The 11,791-nt window shown below is 41.9% G+C and overlaps 1 long non-coding RNA gene across 1 annotated transcript; it reads left to right on the top strand.

The window, feature by feature from the left end:
* The first annotated feature begins 5,799 nt into the window (after window positions 1-5,799).
* LOC115579357 (uncharacterized) lies at window positions 5,800-10,193 on the top strand. Its single transcript, XR_003983632.1, has 3 exons — window positions 5,800-5,869; window positions 7,764-7,881; window positions 10,113-10,193. It is a non-coding gene; the product is annotated as an uncharacterized LOC115579357 (long non-coding RNA).
* The last annotated feature ends 1,598 nt before the right edge of the window (window positions 10,194-11,791 follow it).

Raw genomic sequence — 11,791 nt, 5'->3', positions numbered from 1 at the left:
CTCGTCGTGGTCGTTGTGTCTGTGTGGACTGTTTCTGAATGTGTTGCTGTCCCTCAGCAGGCGCCGAGCTCGAACTCTGAGCTCTAATTAATCTGAGAAACAGGAAGCAGAAGTCTTCAAACTGGCGCCGAGCTGCAGGACGCTGATTGGAAACCAGCAGGTGAGCGGCAGAGTTCAGCATCACACCTCAGCGTCTTGAGACGAACGTGTACCCCCCCGATTCTGACACAGAAACAGGCTGAGGTGTGTTTACTGACAGCTGGTTTCATGTGTCGGCCCAGTTCTGCTTTCCAGGATGCTCCTTTCATACCAAATCTAAATAGGTGTTTTCTGGAGCGTCTTCTGTTTCTCCCGTCCAAACTTGTTCGAAACACATTGCTGCAGACCCACTGAGGCAGAACCAAAGCACCTCTGCTGTACGGGGTTCTACCAAATGTTCTGTTTGAACAAGCTGCAGAACAAATGTCACCAGCTCACCTCAAAGACACGACGTCGTTACAGAACTACAGATGTCTCAGTAAAATCAAACACGTCGTCTCTCTCGGTCACATTGATTAACAGACTGAAATGTGACGACTGACGTGGAGCATCCTGAATCTCCTCTGGTCTAAAGACTGCAAGAGAATCAGACATATCAACATTAGTCATTGATTCATCAGCAGTTTCCCTCCAGAACTCAACGATCAGCACGTTGAATTGTCATCGTAGAAACGAATGAATCAGAAAGTGAGAGATAAGATTGCAGAGTGTTTGTGATGTCTGAGTGTTTAATGTGTTTTATATCGAGATTCTTTTTATAAATAGCTTCTAGCCCACAGAATCAGTCAGCTCCGTCAGAGGAAGTCGTTGTGGTCGAAGGTGTGCAAGCAGGATGAGAGTCACATCCGACAGCTTTAATGTCAATTTTAGATATTAATACATAGTTTATCAGAATATGAGAGTAACGAATGTATACATTTCCCATCAGCCACCAGCATTTATAGAAAGACACTGACTGGGACACAGAAACACTGCAGCAGACATCACAAGTAGCCGTCGTGTGTGTCTGTGTGTGTGTGTCTGTGTATGAGAACAGGAAGTCAGAGCAGTGAGGTGGATAAGGATGTGGGCGGGGAATCGGTTATCTCCTGTGTCACCACGGAGACGAGTTCAGGACATCTCTGAGCTGCCGACAGATGAAAAGCATCATGGGAAATTTTTCTTTGACCTTAGTTTGTCGGTTTCAGTCTGACACAAATATCTCGTCTTTGTCCTCCAGAAGAAACATTTTGTTTTTCTGTATTAAAGGATCCTAAAATGTCAGCAGGAATATTTGGGGTACAAAAAGTACAAATACTCTGTGAACAGATGTTTCATGTATCTGTTTACTCGAGTATAAACATCAGCAGACTGATGTGGACCTATCAGAGCACATCAAGCACGGCAGACGCAGCGAGACGAGACAAAGACGTAAAAGACGTAAGAAGGCGTAAACAGACAGAGAGGGAGACTGGAATGTGGAGAAAAGGCGTGTTAGTGTCTCGTATCTGCAGAGAGTTTCTGATTTTCTCTCTTTGTTGCTGCTCGGGACGCTTTACCAACCTAACATGTGTCTATTTGACGTCCTGGGAATGAGACTCAACAATCGACTGTCTTTGTGGTGCGTTCAGGAACAGCTGGGACAAATCCTACTTATTCTACCTTTAACTTTAATAGTCTTTGAATTCTGTTAATATGAGGTGAGCTTATGTTAGCTTTGACCACAAATGTCCTTCAGAGGGAGACTTTTTACTCTGATACTCTGAGTACATGTCAGAGCCTGTAATCTATTACTTTACTGGAGTAAACAAGCTGAATCAGTACTTCTACTTTTTCAAGAGTAAAGAAGCTGTCAATCAGTACTTCTACTTTTACAGGAGTAAAGAAGCTGTCAATCAGTACTTCTACTTTTACAGGAGTAAAGAAGCTGTCAATCAGTACTTCTACTTTTACAGGAGTAAAGAAGCTGTCAAACAGTACATCTACTTTTACAGGAGTAAAGAAGCTGTCAATCAGTACTTCTACTTTTACAGGAGTAAAGAAGCTGTCAATCAGTACTTCTACTTTTACAGGAGTAAAGAAGCTGTCAATCAGTACTTCTACTTTTACCAGAGTCTGTTTTTATTATCGAATCTCTCCATCAGTGAAGCTGGATTCTTCTGTTGAAATTGTTTCGTTTAAATTAACAGGAAGTTTGTTTGATACTTTAGCTCGATGTAGGAAAGTAAAATCATTGACTACTTGAGAGGAAACTAAATTAAGTTAAAAGCAAATGAAGGAGGGAGAAGATGTAATTAGAGGAAGACGGAGTTAAATAAATGATTATTAAATCACTGGTCCGCTGAGGACAGTGTTGAAGAATCCTCTTCAGTTTAATTTTCCCCTCGGGTGAAATAAACTCCCTGCAGCTTCTTCGCTCTGTTCTTCTTCTTCTGTGTGATGTTTGTTTTCTCTGATCAGCAGGGACTCACAGAGGTTCTGTTCAGACCCGAAACAACACAGACACCAGCACACTTCACCTTCTTTCATCTCTCTCAGACAGAAACCTCTTTTTGTTCCATCTCATGTCTTTTCACATGTTTTTCTTTAAGGTAAAGATTTCTCTCTTTTTTTGTGTCCTGCACGCAAAAGCAGAAAATACCGATTTTTCACTTTGAAAACACAAAGAACACTTCAAACACCAGCTTCAATCAAAGTAATCTGACAAAAAACATGTTTTCTTTAATAAAAAAGACAGAAAAAAAGCTTTTAATGAACTCTCATTCTGCTGTTTTGAGTCACAAACCATCAATTTTCTAGTGTTTGTCATAATTATAAATGTGTGACGTTCACTTAGGTGCTGACATAAGGTGGTAATGTGTCAATTTAATGTTTTAAGGTTTGAAAAGTATGGAGGCCTGCGAGGGTCAAGGTGAGAATGTTTTGTGTTTCTTAGCAGCGACTCACACTGGACCAGCAGGAGGTCGACGACACTGATGTGTCCGCAAATACATTGTGAAGCAACACAAAAGACGTACAATAAATTCTTGCTGTGACATCATTTGGGTCGGTCCCACATTTAGACAACTTAAATCTGGACTCACACAAATTCTATGAATTTGATTTATGTACCGATGCTGTCGTGGAAAAATCAACCTGGATCCTTTTTTTATTCCTCATTTCCCCTTTTGTTGTTAACAGCTGATATAAATTGTGGAGTCGGGGGGCCAAAACCTTTATCCTCCAGAACCTTCGACACACAGAACCGCTGCTTCCTGTGATTCATCTGCGGTGGAACCAGTAGAACAGACGTGACTGCACCTTTAAAGGCGTCACAGCTGTTCGCTGCCGGTTTGTCTCTCCGACGCTCGTGTTGATATCCTGTCATCAACACAAGAGCTCAAAGTGGTTAAATACAGTAATCAGAGCTCTACGGTTCTGATGAGGTTGACTATAATTACCTCTACAGTTAAATTACAACGTGGGATGAAGACGTCGCTCCTCTTTGTTTGGATCTGATGAGTTTTATTGGAATCACAGAACAAACTGAGACGAGACGAGCAGAAGTTTATTTTTATTCTATTTTCTGTTTTCAGAGAGTTTAACAAACGTTCACTCAGGAGACGACCTGTTCAGAAGTTTCACATGGTTCTGATTGGTTGGATTTTTTTACCTCCATGTGATGTTGAAGCTCACAGCGCTGCTTCTACACTGGCTCAATGCTGCCCCCATGTGGTGAAGCTGGTGAACTGCATGTGCCGGTGAAACATGATGAAAACAGTCTTTAATCAGATTTTCTACATATTTAAGTTGACTCGTACATCAATATATCAATATATTACATTAATTGTGACGTTTTCAAGGAACAGTTCACCCAAGATATTAAAGTCAGGAGAAGTTTCATCATCCACAAATCATTTCTGGAGCTTCACAGTAGAACAGAGCTGCAACTAAGGTAAGTTTTTTATTTTAACTCCTCAGATTTACCTTGTTAACCTGCCTGTATTATGATATTAAGGTATCTGGTGGAAAAATGACATTTTATGACCTCAAACTCATCCTTCCTGGGAGTAACAGGAGCATTAAACTAATTAAAGTGAAACTCTTGCCAAAAAGCAACCGAAGCTTTATTTGGGATTGAATATGAGTCAAACCTTCGTGTAAAAGCATAATTACGGCGAAAGAGGCACTTTTGAGATTTAGCGTTGTTTTGGTTTTGGGCACGTTAATTTTGAACGGGAGAGCTAGGGGCATGACACGCTACGAGCAAAGTTTCATGTTGTGTCGAGCCTTCTTAGTGTTCTAAAAATAGCGATTTTGATGCTAGCGTGTCATGCCCCTAGCTCTGCCGTTCAAAATTAACGTGCCCAAAAACGAAACTACGGTAAATCTTAAAAGTGCCTCTTTCGTCGTAATTATGCTTTTACACAAAGGTTTGACTCATATTCAATCCCAAATAAAGCCTCGGTTGCTTTTTGGCGAGAGTTTCACTTTAAAGGTCTTGATTTCCTTATTTGCACTAAAATTGTGCATGAAAAAATACAGACAGAGCTGCTTGTGCACAGATAAATATCACTAAATGACATGAATTTGCATAATTTCCAAAGTTAGGGCTTTAAAACTCATTGAAATTTTATATTCACAGATTTGAAATCTTACTGGTTTAGAGGATGTGTCAATCATCTGGAGGCTGGTGTGTGACTGGCTCAGGAGAGAGGGGCAGGAACAAGAGGTGGGTCTCCTGTCACTTGTTGGCTGTTTCAGGTCACAGGGCGGACATACACGCACCTGACAGGTCAAACGAGGTGTCGATCAGCAGGTCAGAGGTCTGTGTTAGTTACTCTTAAAGATCCAATGATCAGTTTTAAATGATTATCAGTGATCTGCTGTTCAGCTGACAGTCGAACTGAGTCTCAGCCGACCACCAGAAGAAACCACATGAAACCGCCTCCAGTTCTGAGACTCGCTGCCACAGAGACGGTTTCCTGCACGTCTATAGTTCCTGAATTAACATGAACGAACACTTGAATCAGATGCAGTGTGTGATATTTATAACCTCTGTTAATCTGACACATGCGGTTCACATTTAAGTCCAAATCTGGCAAATCGAATTAAACCCGATCAGATTTACCGTGAAATAAAGTCCGTGTGACCGAAGCCGAGCTGAGTCACGTCACGCCGACACGAAACAATACGGCCGATCGTTGCCGTCGTCATGTGAACTCGAGGTTTGATGGTTCAGAAGAGAGACTTCTGTTGTTGTGTTTGAGCACAGTGTGATGTTTTATAATGTGAGCAGAGAGTGAACACATTTCTTATACTGCTCTGATCAGCTGTGTGTTTGTGTGTGTATTGACCCGTTCTTCTTCTTGGATATTTATGTTCCAGCTCTCCTGAAAGGTCACAGTCTGTCTGGAGGATCTGTACGTGCTTCTGTCATTAATCTACAGTTTAAACACTGAATTATTTACTTTTTAATGCAAAAATAATCCTGTAACTTCCCCAGTCATGAAGTCTCACATGTTCCAAGTTCAAGTTTAATCCCCTCACCTCAAACAGGGAGCCAAAACTCATCAAAGACCTTATTTCTTTGTTCTTCGGTGGACAAACAGCCTGTTCAAAGAGACAGTTGATAGAAACGTGCGTCATTTCAAGGCTCAGGGTCTTAAAAAGTTGATTTCTTGTCTTTGAAACCACTTGTTGGCTTTTGTAGGCAACATGACGGACATATATGCTGATTTCTACTCAAATAGTTTCTGTTGTTTCTAACAGCTATTTCCTCGACATTTATGCACAGAATACTGTAAATATTTGAAAGAAGTGGATCTACTGGACATTTCGGATGGCTTTCGTTGGATTTTGACACATCTCGGTGAGTTGTCAGACATTCGTACACACTTTATCAGCTGGTTCTTTTGTCTGGCTGTTGATTTGTTCCTGGTCCCATTTGTTCCTTTGCTTTTTTGTTGTAGAAAGCCAGATTTTCCGTCTGTTTGATTCAGAAACTGTGACTTTTGACTGTTTGACGTCTCTGGAAACTCTGAGATCCCAATCCTCATCTTTTCAATTCAGTTTGTGAGCTTCTGACGACTCGGATGATCTGTATGGAGCCATTTTATCTTTTCTTTTTCTTTTTTCTGGCTACTTCAGGTGTTTGGGTTTTACTGTAAAGCTCCAGAAATGTTTGCCAGATACGAAACTTTTCCTTTAGCATCCATCTGCTTTTATACGTTGGATTTGAGAGCAGAACTTTGTTTCTCATCTTGTCAACTTGTCAACATGATGCTACTCTGTGAAGCTCCGTACAGCTGAGGAGAGCTGCAGATCCATCAAGAAATATCAATATATAAACGAACTGTAGTCATTACAACACTACGCTGATGACGTTGCTGTGTCGGTGAGTAAAAAGTGGTCAGAAATCAGAACTGATGGACAAAATGAAGAAGATTTTCCTCCAGAGTCGACAGAGAGTTGTTAGATTTCAGCCTCCTCTCAGCCTCACCTCCGCGTTATACTGTAGCTTCATAAACTCTCGTCTGTGTGTAAATGAGCCCGCGGGTTTGCGGTGGATGTTATTATGCAGAGCAGGTGAAGCAGCTTCGCTTCTCCTCCCGATCTGAATAAACACAGAAACAGAGACGAGGCAGCCGAGCACGAGAACTCCCCCTCGCTCGCTCTGCATCGTCAGCTCACAAGAAAGGTTGAGTGTAAACAAGTCGGGACGATCAACCCTGCAAAATCTGATAAACCCCCGGCTCACACACACACACTCACACACACACACACACACACACACACACACACTGACTTAACACAGATGCCGTGCAGAGGCGCTGATGTTTGTAATTATTGACACTCACTGCAGCAAAGGGAAGGTCATGTGTGTGTGTGTGTGTGTGTGTGTGTGTGTGCGTGTGTGTGTGTGTGTGTGTGTGTGCGTGCGTGTGCGGTTGTATTAATAATGAATCCTCAGTTCATTTGAATGTAGATGTGTCCAGACAGCACGTCGCTCTCGTCCTCCTTGTAATGAATAAACGATTGCGGAGGAGCACCGGAGTGAAGCAGGTGACTCGCTAATGAGCACCAACGAAGAAAAAGAAGAAGACTCGACTGAAACCTGCAAGAAAAATAAGAAGACGAAAGAAAAGCCGAGTTTTTTAACCACCAGATGGAAATATTATAGATTTAATTACTTTTTTTTTATGTTCTGTCATTCGCTCTCTGTCACAGAACGATGATTGGAGGGTTTGTTCGTCTTGAAAATAGAAAATGATTGAAAAATGATTATATTAGAATATTTGAAACTGCCTGAAGCTTAAAGTTTTTGCATATAAAGAGAAAGATTTGGCTTAAAATACCTGGTTCTGTCACCATATGTTGGAGCCCACCAACCGGGAAGAAATGTCAGATACGTCCGAGTTTGTACGTGTCATAGCCAAGTTTGTGGCGATCAAGGGCAGTCGGGTCATTTCCTGTCGGGTGTTTGCCGACAAAAACTTGATGTTCTTTAAGGAGACCTCGGCACATCTCCATCCAGTTTGTGGAGGCCAAAACTGAGTGTGTTTAAGGAGACCTCGGGCTATTTCCTGTCGTGTTTGTGGGTATTTTTCACAAGAAGTCGGGTCGTCTCTGGCTGTGTTTGTGGCGACAGAACCTGGTGTTTTTAGGGAGACCTGGAGACATTTCCAGCCGAGTTTGTAGTGACCAAAACCAGCTGTTTTCAAGGTGACCACTGGACATTTTCCTGTTGTGTTTGTGGCGACCAGAACCAGGTACTCTCCCTGCAGGTCGGGCCTCCTCCAGCTGTGCCTGAGGCGACAGAACCTGGTGTTTTGAAGGTGACCTCCAGACATTTCCCAGCCGGTCTTTCAGCGACCCAAACAGGTATTTTAATTCACACATTTGAACGTTTAGATGATTTTGCAGAAATGCAAACTTGCACCATTTTATTCTGGCTGTGTTCTCGCTGCAAGGAGCCGAGCAGACCTCTGACAAGCTCCAATCTGTCGCCACCCTTTTTTAATTTACTTGTTACAACAGAGTTTTAATAAGGAAACATGATATACTGTATGTTGTTATCTATTATGGAGAGAAACAGAAAGTAATGCTGTCCTAAACGGGAGTCATGTGTAAGTCGTTTGCTGACTGCTGGTGACTTTGTCTGGAGCTGCAGCAAAGGTCATGTTCGCTGTTTTGTAAAACCAAGACTCTCAGCAGTTTTTGTCTCTGATCCCTCGAAAAAAAAAGGTTTTGACTTTCTGGCCGAGACACAAAGTCAGCAAAGAGGATGTGAGCAGCAGCACCGCCCTGAAGGCTAGCAGCCAGAGCTCACAACCTCCATGTATATGTATAACAGTTCACTGAGGGTCTGAGACGAGGCCTCGTGGAGTCGGCAGCCCTCCACTCCAGAAACATTAGACAGATCAGCCTCATGTCTGAATGTGAATGAATGAATGCAGAAGATATGAACTGTTGGTCTCATTTGTATTATTCATGGTGTCTGAAGACTAACAGAGGCGAGTGTGACGACTCTGAGCAGGTTCTGTCCTCGACCTTCAAACTGGTCCACAGAAAGACGAGCGTGTCAGAACTTTTTTTGAAAAATTCCAGCACATGCTCCCTGATGCCGTCCACCAGGAGCTTTTCACTTGTAAACATGGTGAAGTGAAGGAGGAATGATGTTGTTGGACACGTGAGGTGGAAGTGTGAAACGGAGGAAAGGTCCCAGTCGATTTATCTTTCACTTTTAGGAAGCCATGTTTTGCCTTCAGGGCTTCCTGCCAGAAAACCTTTCACCCAGGAGGTCGCTGTTCATGTGAAACCAAAACTTTAACTTATTATTTTAACCCGAACCTTTCCTGAACCAAACTGGGACTGAAAACTTGAAATAAGAACTTTGAGAAACTGAAAATAGTGAGAGCTGAGTTTAAAAATAAAACCTTGACACTGTCTCCATGTGAAGCTCCTGCACTGACTACTTGCTTCTCATGGGACTCGAACCCCTGCAGCCTGACTTAGGTTTCAGATAAAAAGCACAAAAACATCCCTCCACTGGTGCTGCACCTTCACACCATGGATCAGAACCTTCATACAGCTCTGGAAGCATCCCTGATCGTTCCTATGAAAGCTGCTCAGTTGCACATGAAGCCAAAACAGCTCGACTTCCTGGGAATAAATTGACCCGGCTAACTTCCAGTTTTAGCGCCGAGCGAACCTGAATGGAAATGAAATGGTTGGATTGTGCGGCTCTTCTGGACCTTCCAAATGTTCCTAATTCCTTACTCTTCAGAATATGTTGCTCTTTATACAAGGAAAAAGGTAAATGTATGTCATTTTTTTAAACAAGGGCTTGATAAACAAAAGTCTTGCAGCCTGAGGAGTGAAGCTGCTGTCATCTGGTGGTTCGGCAGCGGATACTTCTGGACAGCAGCAGGGTTTGTCTGGGTTGGTGTTGTCTTTTAGTATCTTTGGGCTCTGTGCAAACATCTCACTTCACTGATGTTACTGATGCTCTGTAGATGGTACCAGTGATATTTTGGTGGTTTTCTGTAGTTTCTGTAGGACGTAGAGCTTCTCCTGTTCTTATAGTACTTACTGTACAACGTACTTATACTACATCACCTGACTACCAGAAGGCTTGCTGACAGAAAGTCCATCTCCAGCACCTTCTTCTTCCAATCCAGATGATTGTTCGGGAACACTGTGTACCATCTGTCATGTCTCTATAATCACCTAATCTGACTCAGTGACCATCTGAGCGGACAAAACTATCATGTGGTCTCTTAGTTTCTTGAGGTCGAACCACAAAGTGAATTATAACAGTGAAACTTCACAAACAAACCCTCCTAACAGCTCATATCACACACAGTTTTCAGTCGCCCAGTCACGTATCCATCATGATTTTATATTGTAAACCTCGCCGTTACAACGTATTAACCAAATGATACAGAAACACAAACTGTCGCCTCATCAAACCCCCGTGTTGTTACAGAAACAGCTTCACAAACCTCTGAAAACATCAGGAGAGCCTCCCACAGCCCCTCGGCACCGTCGGCCCGACACAGCGTGCTGAACTGTGACTCCAAATAATGACTTTTATTTTTTTTCCTTTTCAGGCGGCTCCATTTGATTAATCGCAGGAAGGAGGCCAGCGGCTGCAAACACTCCTGTCACGAGACAAAAGAAGAAAACCACACGAAGCAGTCTGTTGTGCTGTTTTTTTACTTTCCAATGTGCAATTTGAAAGTTTACAACTGTTTTATTATAACTCTGATGACCGCTGTGAGACTAAAAACCTGCTAAAAGCCTCTTTGTGATTCTGATGTCCCTTTTTATTACATCTCTTTTTTTTACATGCATGATGATTTTTACTCTGAACCGCGATGATATGCAAATTATCTCCCTGGGTGTGTCGCTCATTTTCCCTGTTTTGTTGTGAGGCTGCAATATTCAATCACCACCTGATTAATGAGCGCACGTGAATACAAACAATAAAAGATTCCTGCGGTTTTGATTCACACAAGTTTGTTGTTTTGAAGTTCTGGGTCACAATTTTCTCCCTTCGCTGTGTGAGAGGTCAATATTTTAACATGTTTCAGACTCAAAATGTTTCTGGTTGGAGTGAATGTCTGAAAAGAGACACAAAACAGAGAACAAGCTGTGTTTCCGGTCTGTTGGAGGCTGATAACACCTGGTGCCATTCACCGTGGTCTGTTGTTGGACAGATCTGCAGGTGTGATCATTTGAGATCCTCAGACGTTCTCTGCAGAACATCAAAACAAGGTGAAAGAGGTTTGATTCCCATTTGATTTCCCCGATGTAGACGACATGTTTGTGCTCTCTTAACCTGCTGAGATAAGCAGCAAATGTGTTTCTGCTCCAGCTGTTCCGACCGTTGAAGAAGATACCAAAATATCACCAGACTCAGCAGTAAATGGAAAACAGGAAGTTGTTTGTTTCCTTGTCGTTTGTCTGGTGTCGTCTCTGACAACATTTAGCAGCTGTTTGACAGGAATAAAGACTTTTTATTGACAGTAAACATGTCAAATTTTATGAATACAGTCAACGGTAACCGATAGAGGCTGCTGTGTGAAAGTCACCAAACCCCCTTTAAGAATTGCTTAATTTTCAGAGTTGTGGAGTTAAAAGAAATTACAGAACTTGTCTCTGATAAATTCTTAATTCTTTGGACCTTTAAGTAAATTCTGCAAATGTTCAACATGAAGTTCTTTCTGTCTTTGACGAGTAGGAAACATCTTATTTTGCAAATACAGTCAACGGTAACCAATAGACTACTTTGTTACCTGTGGAGAAAGTCACCAGACTCCCTTTAAGAATTGCTCAGTTTAGTGAATTGTTGAGTTAGGAGATCTTTATAAACTTTGTGAAATGCTGTCGCTGATAAATTTTTCATTATTTGGGCCTTTAAGTAAATTTGGCAAATGTTCAACATTGAGTTCTTTCTTTCTTTGACCGGCAGAAAACATGTTATGATGTTATGTACAGTCAACAGTAACCAGTAAAGGCTATTTATTTGTTGTCCATGGAGAAAATCCCCAGACTCCCTTTAAAAATGTGTCATTTTAGTGAGTTGTTGAGTTCAAAGAAACTTTATTAACGGTGTAAGATGCTTTCTCTGAGTAATTATTCATTATTTGTGCCTTCTTGTAAATTCGGCTAATGTTCAACATGAGGTTCTTTCTTTCTTTGTGTGAAAGACTCTTGTTGGTTTGTCCCAGTGATGCATGTGTTTGTTTGCATACAGAGCGGAGAAGTGAGATCCAATCACAACTGG

Source organism: Sparus aurata, chromosome 3 (assembly GCF_900880675.1).
Source record: "Sparus aurata chromosome 3, fSpaAur1.1, whole genome shotgun sequence".
In the NCBI taxonomy this organism is placed as follows: Eukaryota; Metazoa; Chordata; class Actinopteri; order Spariformes; family Sparidae; genus Sparus; species Sparus aurata.
The sequence above is the reverse complement of the archived record's forward strand: the minus strand, read 5'-3'. Positions and strand labels throughout refer to the sequence as shown.